General features: G+C 46.6%; 1 long non-coding RNA gene across 1 annotated transcript; it reads right to left on the bottom strand.

The window, feature by feature from the left end:
- Positions 1–712: 712 nt before the first annotated feature.
- On the bottom strand, positions 713–1288 carry LOC141058074 (uncharacterized). The gene is made up of 3 exons (XR_012222089.1): positions 1068–1288; positions 922–996; positions 713–786 (listed from the first exon to the last, which is right to left on the bottom strand). It is a non-coding gene; the product is annotated as an uncharacterized lncRNA (long non-coding RNA).
- Positions 1289–9760: the final 8472 nt, after the last annotated feature.

Below are 9760 nucleotides of genomic sequence, written 5' to 3'. Positions count from 1 at the left end.
TGTAAACATTTTTTTGTCACATGTGGTGTGTAATATTTACCTTCTGGTGAGCATTGTCTCCCGGAGGAACGACAGGGCTCATGCGTACTTGTACTTGCTCCTGCGTCCTCCAGATCCACTCGGGGCCCGCATCTCTTTATTGAACTCCTTCTTGAAACGATCCCTCACAGACCGCCACCGCTTCACAATTCTCTCCCCTGAAACGAGAAAGGACAAAGTGGTTAGTATACAACATCAGTGTTTCCCAAACTCCAGTCCTCATGGTCCCCAGGGGTCATGTTTTCAGGATTTCCAAAGTAAATAGAAATCCTGAACACATGATCCGTGGGGACCACGAGGACTGGAGTTCGGGAAACACTGGTTTAAATCAAGCAACCGGTACTGTATATACTTACGCTCTTTAATCTGGGCCCGAGCTTCGAGGTCCTCCCAGCGGTCCACAAGGAGCGAACAGATTTCCTCCCAGAGTCGTCGGGTAACGATCAGGTCAGCGTGGCGGCGGTCAGCCATATTCCAGAGCGGCTCCCTTTCTCTGACGAGATCGATGAGGCGGTCCACATCAATCCCTCCATCCTCACCGTCAGAGTCGGGAGCACGCTGTGAAGGCTGTTAAAGAAAAAGACAAAAATAACATAATTAGCCTCCACAAAAGAAATGAAATAAAAAGTGCAAAAAAAACAAAGCAAAAATATTTATACTTACACGCTGCTGACCGCCGCGTTGCTGTCGCCGACGACCCTGGGAGGCACTGCGAGGACCTCTTGGCCGAGCACCAGATTGGGAAGACTAGAGAAGAAAACAAAAAATGTTATGTCTTTGGATGTAGGCATTTGTTTGCTGTGTGTGGTCTGCAGAACATTGTTTTCTATGTGTTGTGTGTAGTGTGATGTTGTGTTTCTGCGTTAGATGCAAAAAACTTACCAATTGTGAGCCCACTCCAAGTGTCTGTCCACCCCTTCCTTCTTCTTCAGGGAGCTCCTCTTCATCTTGTGATTCCTGTTTTGAAATAAAAGGCAATGAATACACATATATTACAGAGATGATGGATTTTGGAAATAAAAACTTACCGTCAAACGCTGACGATGCGAGGGAGGGCTCCCAGAAGATGTGCTGTCTTCCTCATGGCCAGACTCCATGGCTGTGGGTGGTGTTTCTGCTGCTGCCATTGCTGCTGCTGCATCTATTGGGCGGCTGTTGAATAAATAGAAACAAAGGGCCAATGAATATCTTGATATTCCATAGCCCTAGTTTGGAGGAATGGGGGATTTGATAATTACCGTCTCTCATCTGCTGCTGGACTCCCCTCCCGTTGTTCAGCATGCTGCTCCATTTGGGGTGGTGCTGATGGTGCTGCTGCTGCAGATGTCTGCTGCCTTCTCCTGCTCCTGGTTCTTGGCTTGGGTGGCATGTTGGGTGTGGCTGAGGGTCCCATTGTCTTGCTTTTATATATGTCCTGTGGGCAGAGCTACTGAGCATGCTCAGACCAAAGAAACCGGATCCGGTTTCCTGTTGCCGGATCAGGCGCATTGCGGCGCTCATAGGCTTTCATTGTATGAAAAAGCCGGACACGCCGGATTCGGCGTGTCCGGCTTTTTCGCCGGAGACAAAAAACGTTACAGTAGCCGTTTTTTCCAGATGCCGGATCGCGTCACATTACCGGATCCGGCTAAAATCGGATGAAACGCATGGCCATCCGGCTCGATCCGGCTCTAATGCAAGTCAATGGGGGGGAAACCGGATCCGGCATTGCATTTCGCCGGATCCGGTTTTAGTCAAAAGCGCCGGATCGCGCCTGACGCCGAAAACCTGATGTGTGAAAGAGGCCTTAGGATCGCTGGTACGTCGCTACAAGGTCACTAGTGAGCTGTCAAACAGACAGATCTACTCAATGACGCAGCAACGATATGGCGATCCGTATAATGACCTCGGCGGTCGTTGGGACCTTATCACACAGCAGCTATTCTGACGACTCAGACCTCGATAAGCGTGAGTTCTGAGTTGCCAACGAGGTCGCTCGTTGTTGTTATGGTGTCAAACACATGCGATGCATGCTAGCCAGCGGGACACCAATGATCAAAAATGGCCTGGGACATTCAAGCACGATCAGCAATATCGCAGCGGGGGGCCAGTTGCCGCTATGTGTCACACGTAGAGAGATCACTGGTGAGGTCGTTGTTGCATCACAAAGCCTGTGACGTTTCAGCGATCTCGCTAGCGATCTCGCTATGTGAGACTGGGCCTTAAGGGAGAGATATAGTGGGACACCATCCCCCCAAGTCTGTGCCTAGCAACACATTGGTGGGAATAGCCTCTTATACTCCCACTTCTCTTAGTCCTTTCCCTGCTCCCCAGTCCAGGTACACACGGGCCATGGGCATGGCAGGGCTGACCCCTCCAATCCCGGTTATAGACATAGTCTTTCCTGGTATGATATCTGCAGGGGTTACCATTGCTGGATGCACCAGTATCACCTCTGCCCCAGTGTCTCTGAGACTAAGGGTACCGTTACACCTAGCGACTCACCAGCGATCCCGACCAGCGATATGACGCGGTCAGGATCGCTGGTGAATCGCTAGGTGGTCGCTAGTGAGCTGCCACACAGGCAGATCTCACTAGCGACATCGCTGGGGACGGGGATCGCTACTTACCTGTCAGACATGGCGATCCTGCGTCCTCCCGCCCGGCTCCACGCGCTGCTCGTCGTCACAGCAGGAAGCGCTGCAGGAAGTGACCGACGAGAAATGATCCAGGAGCTTCTCGCGCGATCAGCGATAACCAGGGGGGGAGCCGGTCGGAGGTAAGTATCACATGCAGCGATATCGCTAGCAATATCGCTGCAACGTCACAAAATCGGTGACTTTACAGCGATATTGCTAGCGATATCGCAGTGTGTAACGGGGGCTTAATGGTGACTTTGTTACCAAAAGTGACAGTTTGACAGATTGACAGTTCTCATTGGTCCTCACATCAGAGCCGGCCGCAAAGAGGACAGACTGTGGTGGCCCAGACGGCTTTGTGGTTGTAGTTGGGCATTTCTGCCTATCAGGGCAGACTGCGCTCACATGTCCCACTTTGTTGCAGGCGAAGCATCGGCTTGTATCGCCTAAAGAATGTCAATTCCCCGGGACCCTATACGAGGTGGGCTTGGGCAGCACTGGTGATCGGCCGTCCGACAGAGGGAGAGGGGTCCCCATTTGGCTTATCTCCCTTCCAGCTGAATTCCGATGGCTTCTGCACCTCAGGCTTCCTGTTAGCCACATAACAGTCAGCAATTAGGGCTGCCATATCGATGAACAGCCTTTGCCAAATAAAAGACAGAAAAGAAAAATGGGGAAGGGAAACTATTTGCAAGCATGTCTAAGTAAGCACTGAGCTGAACCTTGTAGAACTGGTGCACTCCTCGCAAATATACCAATTCTTTAGTACAGTGAGTAATTGCTTACATCATGCACTAATGCTCTAAAATAAATAAATTCTATCCCACCGCTGCCACCAATTTGTCATGAATTACCAGGGAGGATATATTCGTATATCCCACCGCTGCCATCAATTTGTCATGAATTACTAGGGAGGATATATTCGTATATCCCACCGCTGCCACCAATTTGGCACATACCCGCTTCTCAGCATGTGACTTGGGATTGTGCCTGCAAGGGTTAATTTATCTCCTCGGCCTCAGTCCAGCATTCAACCTCTATTCTATGCTGCAGTGGGAGCATAAATCACACTCCGACACATACCACACAGCCCGCTCATACACGCTGCCACCACTCACCGAACACACGGGTGATGAGTCCTGGAAGTACCACTACTACTATCTGCCAATCACCAGGAGCATTTAGATGAATGGAGCTTTTTGTGGATTTACTGCGCTGCTAGACATGACACAGATTCATTAGTTCATAAAAGAATTGCAGATTCATTCATATTCCCATCAAGTTTCGAAGTTAAAAACACTTTTTCCTCAGGGAATGATATAAAGGGTCTGAACGCTATTGTACCTTTATATCATCCCCTGAGGAGGAAGTGTTTTTTAATTTCGAAACTCGTTGGGAATTATGAATAAATCTGCAATTCTTTTATGAACGAATGAATCTGTGTCATGTCTAGCAGCGCAGCAAATCCACAAAAAGCTCCATTAATCTGAATATTCTTGCGGTCACTGGTTTGACCTGTGGATGTGCGGCAGCTGACTGACAATTCCATGCACTTTACCTCTCCTACATAAGGTGAGTGGAATTATAATATTGTCTGTACCCTACTCTATCAGATAAGATCCTATTTGCGCTTTCTCAATTCCTACAGTGTGAATCAGTGAATCACCAGGAGCACACACTCTAAGGCTATGGATTCTTTAGAGCAACAAGGTCAGACTTATTAAAGTTGTAAGCTTTAATATAAAAGGCACAGTGCTTACAATAAAAGGATATAAAAATGGAAATAAAACGTGACATTCAAATATGAAAAAACAGTGATAAAATAAAAGGGACTAAACTCACAGAAATATCGAACTTTGCAGTCTGGTACTTTGTTCCTGAGGGAGGGGGAAATATGAAGTGGAGCACATCAGCTGTCCAGGCTGCCCTCACATGTGAACAGGTTTATATGTGTACAGGCCTAATTTATAGATTAACTTGGAGATTGGATTTCTAGACCAGTCTCTCATGTTAATATTCTAATCCTTGGTTTGTGACTGGATCCTAGCTATTTTACCAATGAATACATTATTTTTTCTTTGAACACTCGCCAGTGCAAACCTATGAGTGCGAGAAAAAATCGGATTACACATGGACCACAAGTGTGACTTGCGAGAAATACGCACCCAGTGTCCTTTAACAAAAGCCAGCAATTCATTTTACGAGACAGTAAAATCACACTGACATGTTTAAAAAAGAGTAGAAAGAATAGATATATACACACAGAATACATATATATATATATATACATGTCATTGTGACACACATATATATATATTTATATTTCATAGAGTTCTACAGAGCAGAATAGCCACTAAATTAATTGCTGCTTCTGTAAAATCATTACAAAACCCGACATGAAACGACTAGTGTTGAGCATTCCGATACCACAAGTATCGGGTATCGGCCGATATTAGCGGTATCGGAATTCCGATACGGACTTCCGATACTTTTGTCATATCGGATTCCGGAATCGGAATCGGAAGTTCCCATCATGCTATGAGCCTGCTTGCTTTGATTAAGCCAATGGGAATCCTCCGAAGTGTGGGCACATCCTGTTAGGCATGTAGGCATGTTAACTATTGGCATGGCTGTGATTGGCTGCCGAAATGATGTCATGATGCACTATAAAAGCCACCGCAGCCGCCATTTCTGGTCACTCTGCTGTGAATTCAGTTAGGGACAGGCTGCTGTAGAAGACTGTGAGGGACAGTTAGAAATAGCGATTCCACCAAACATCTAGTGCTTTACCCAGGCTACATAAACCACCACTGTAGCCTTCTTTGCCCTAGCAGCAGTGTTCACAGCTGTCTGCAAGGGCTGTGTGAGTGCAGCTCACGCTGTGGAGTGGGTCCTGCAGCCACGTCAGGCTGTAGGCCACCCAGTGTGATCACTGCTGCCTCAAACATCTTTTATTTTTTGAGCTGCATTTTTTACATAATTTCAATCTAGTGTGCTTCCATCCGTATCCATATACGTTGGTTGCAAACACTAGTAGTAGACAGCGGAGCCTTTCTGCAGCCTTTCAGTGCTAGTGTCCACTTTGCTGCACTGTTCACGGCTGTCTGAGAGGTCTCTGACTGTGTGTGAGTGCAGCTCACGCTGAGTAGTGTGTCCTGCAGCTACGTCTGGCTGTAGGACGCTCAGCGTGCGTCAGTGCCTCACACATATTTTTATTTGAGTGCAGCTCATTTTTTCTTCTATTAGTGTGCATCCATCCGTCTCCATCTACGGTGGTTGCAAACACTATATAGGAGTACACAGCGGAGCCTTTCTGCAGCCTGTCAGTGCCAGTGCCCACTTAGCTGCACTGTTGATGGCTGTCTGAGAGGTCTCTGACTGTGTGTGAGTGCAGCTCACGCTGAGTAGAGTGTCCTGCAGCTACGTCTGGTTGTAGGACGCTCAACGTGCGTCACTGCCTCACACATATTTGTCTTTGAGTGCAGCTCATTTTTTCTTCTCCTATTAGTGTGCATCCATCCGTATCCATCAACATTGGTTGGTTGCAAACACTATATAGGAGTAGATAGAGGAGCCTTTTTTTCTGGCTTGTGCCCTGCCGGCGCAGCCAGATTAGTATTACCCAATTTTTTTGGAGCCTCATCTTTTGCATTGTAGGTTACCTGCCTGCATTGTAATAGCTCCAAAAAGTTGGTGATACTATCAGTTTCAATTCTTTGTTCACATACTTTGAGTTTGTTTCCAACAAAGAAACCACAAAAAAAGTTCACCAAACACTACATTTGGAACTTGTGTAGGCCACATCAGCTCCTATTAAAGTGTAGTCCACACACACACACTTCATAAAATTAGTGTTTCTTGTACCTGTAACCAGCTGTTCAGGAATAAGCACACTAAGGCCCCCCTTTGTACTTTTCTGCCTATCTTAAGCAGTCTTGCAAGATGAAGAAGGCAGGGAGTAAGGCGCGTGGGCGTGGGCGTGGAGTTTCAGCAGGGAGAGGACGTGGGGATTCTGCAGGGAGAGGACGTGGGGATTCTACAGGTAGAGGACGTGGGGATTCTGGGCCTGCTGCGGGCACCAGTGGATCAGCATCCCCCAGTTTTAGCAGGCAACAGTCCTTTATGCGCAGCTTTGTAGGACCTCAACGTACCCCACTGCTGCGGGAGGAACAAATTGAAGCCGTTGTAGGATGGATGGCAGCTAACGCATCGACTTCAATTACTTCCGCATCCTCTCAGGGTCAGAGCACCGAAGAGCAACCATCTGTCTCTTCACCACCTGCCAAAGTGCCCAGGCAGTCAGAGAGACATGGACAGGAGCCATCACAGTCTCTACTTCTGTTCTCGGAATCTGTTGGCTTGGAAAGAGGGGGCCAGCCAAGCAGCATTCCTGAATGTGAAGAAGAGGGAGTATGCAGTGATGCGCAACTTCTTTGTCCCTCTGAATCTGAAGAGGCGAGTGGGCCAGTGCCTATGGTCAGCACACCTCAGTACGCATCAGATGATGACGAGACTCAGTTGCCACTTTCTGGTGCGTACGGTGCTGGCGAGACAACCCCGGAGAAGCAGCTGTTTGAAGAGGGGAGGGAAGATGATGAGGTCCTTGACCCATCATGGCGTGAGGAACAGGAAGGTGGTGGGAGCAGCTCGGAGGAAGAGATTCCCCTACCGGCCAAAACAGGAGGCAGAGGGAGGGGGAAGACTTGGTTGCCTGTACCCTCCACTTCGGCACCCGTTAGGAGCATTCCTCATTCCAAAGGCAAACCGGGCGCTCCCAAGAGTTGCAGTGCGTGGTCCTTTTTTGACACATCTTTCATCGTTTTTAAGAAATCTCAAGATGGAAGAGGCCAGGAGCCATTTGGTGAGCTGCATTTCTTGCTACATGTTCACAGACTTACCAGTGGAAAAGCCAAATTTCACATGCCACAAATGCAAGCTTGTGTCCCTGTTGGAGGAAAAGTTGCAAAATCTCGAAGAGAGGTTAGCTACGTTGAAGATCATTAAGGAAGGTGAAGAGTTCTTGGACAGAGCAGAATTATCTCTTCATGTTACAGAAAGAGAAGAAATTCGAAGTGCACCTGAAGAAACAGAGGAATGGAGACATGTGACCCAGAGAAGCAGGAGGATCAGGAGGCAGTCAGCACCCATACTGCTCAGAAACCAGTACCAGGCTCTCACGCAGGAAAACGATGAAGAAATACATCAGGATAAGACTTTGCCAACAAACAGCAACCTTGTACGCCTTCAGAGTCCTCCTGGATGGAGAAAGAAAAATGTTGTGAAGAAGAAACGGAGAGTGGTGGTCATGGGGGATTCCCTGTTGAGAGGAATAGAGGCCGCTATCTGCAGACCGGATATAACTTCAAGAGAAATGTGCTGTCTTCCAGGTGCAAAAATTAAAGATGTGTCTGACAGGATATCAGGACTCTTCAGACCTACAGATGACTACCCATTCCTGCTACTACATGTGGGGACAAATGACACCGCAAGAAACGACCTGGAAACCATCTGCAGAGACTTTGAAGACTTAGGCAAGAAAGTGAAAGAACTGGGAGCGCAGGTGGTCTTCTCTTCCATCCTCCCAGTGGATGGCCATGGAACAAGGAGGTGGAATAAGATTCTGCAGGTGAACAACTGGCTACGTCGATGGTGCCGTCAGCAACGATTTGGATTTCTGGATCACGGAGTGAACTACTTATACGATGGACTACTTGCTAGAGATGGGGTGCACCTTACGAAGACTGGAAAGCATGTATTTGGAAGTCGCCTTGCTACACTTGTAAGGAGAGCTTTAAACTAGAACAACATGGGAAGGGAAGCAAAAGACCAGAAAAAGCCATACACCTGACAAATGCTATTGAGAACTCTGCTAATAGAAGTGGAAAGGAAGAACAAAGACGAAAGAATCTAATTAATAAAAATATTGGAGAAAGAGAAACCAATCACAAACTAAAATGTTTCTATACTAATGCACAAAGCATGGGCAACAAACAAGGAGAATTGGAACTACTAACACAGGAAAAGAAATATGATGTCATTGGAATCACTGAAACTTGGTGGGACGATACACATGATTGGAATACAAGACTAGAAGGATACAACTTATTTGCAAGAAACAGACTTGATAAACGAGGAGGAGGTGTTGCATTGTATGTTAGAAACGCGTATATCTGCACAGAGATTGAAGCTTCAGAGACTGGGAGTTCTGTGGAAACTGTTTGGGTAAGAATACAAGGACAGAACAATGGAAAGGACACCATTGTAGGCATTTACTACAGGCCGCCTGTGCAAGCTGAAGATATGGATGAACTCTTTATGCATCAAATGGCCAAGTTCTCAAAAAAATATGACATAGTTGTCATGGGAGATTTCAACTATCCAGACATTTGTTGGGAATCTCTCTCAGGCAAAACTAACAGGTCAAGGAAATTCTTATCCTCTCTTGCTGACAACTTTATCTTCCAAAAGGTAGGGGAGAAAACAAGGGGAACTGCTACCTTGGATCTAATCCTTATAAACAGGGAGGAAATGGTTGAGGAGGTAAAAGTGGCTGGAACCCTAGGAGGTAGCGACCATGCTATTTTAGAATTTTGGATAACTAGAGGCGGAAGACCTGTGAAGACTCAGACGTCAAGGTTAGATTTCAGAAAGGCAGATTTTAAGGGATTCAGAAAGATAATTGGAGGGATCCAATGGCTGGATATCCTTAAAGACAAAAATGTCCAGGAAGGATGGGAAATCTTGAAAAATGAAATTCTCAAAGCACAGTTGTTAACAATTCCGAAAAGAGGGAAGAATAGGAAGCATTTATGGAAACCAGGATGGGTGAACACAGAACTTAAGCACATGCTAAAAAGGAAGAAAAAAATGTTTATAAAATGGAAAGAGGGAGGCATATCTAAAGAAGAATATAATGCTGTCTGCAGAATCTGCAGGGCACAAATCAGATTAGCTAAAGCTGAAAATGAATTGAGGCTTGCAAGAGATGTCAAAAGCAATAATAAAGGATTTTGGGGATATGTCAAAAGTAAAAGAAAAGTCAAAGATGCTATAGGATTTTTACAGGATGAAAATGATGAAATGGTAAGACAGGATGTTGAGAA

This window comes from Dendrobates tinctorius, unplaced genomic scaffold (assembly GCF_039654945.1).
Source record: "Dendrobates tinctorius isolate UK_male_01 unplaced genomic scaffold, ASM3965494v1 ptg000209l, whole genome shotgun sequence".
NCBI lineage: Eukaryota > Metazoa > Chordata > Amphibia > Anura > Dendrobatidae > Dendrobates > Dendrobates tinctorius.
The sequence above is the reverse complement of the archived record's forward strand: the minus strand, read 5'-3'. Positions and strand labels throughout refer to the sequence as shown.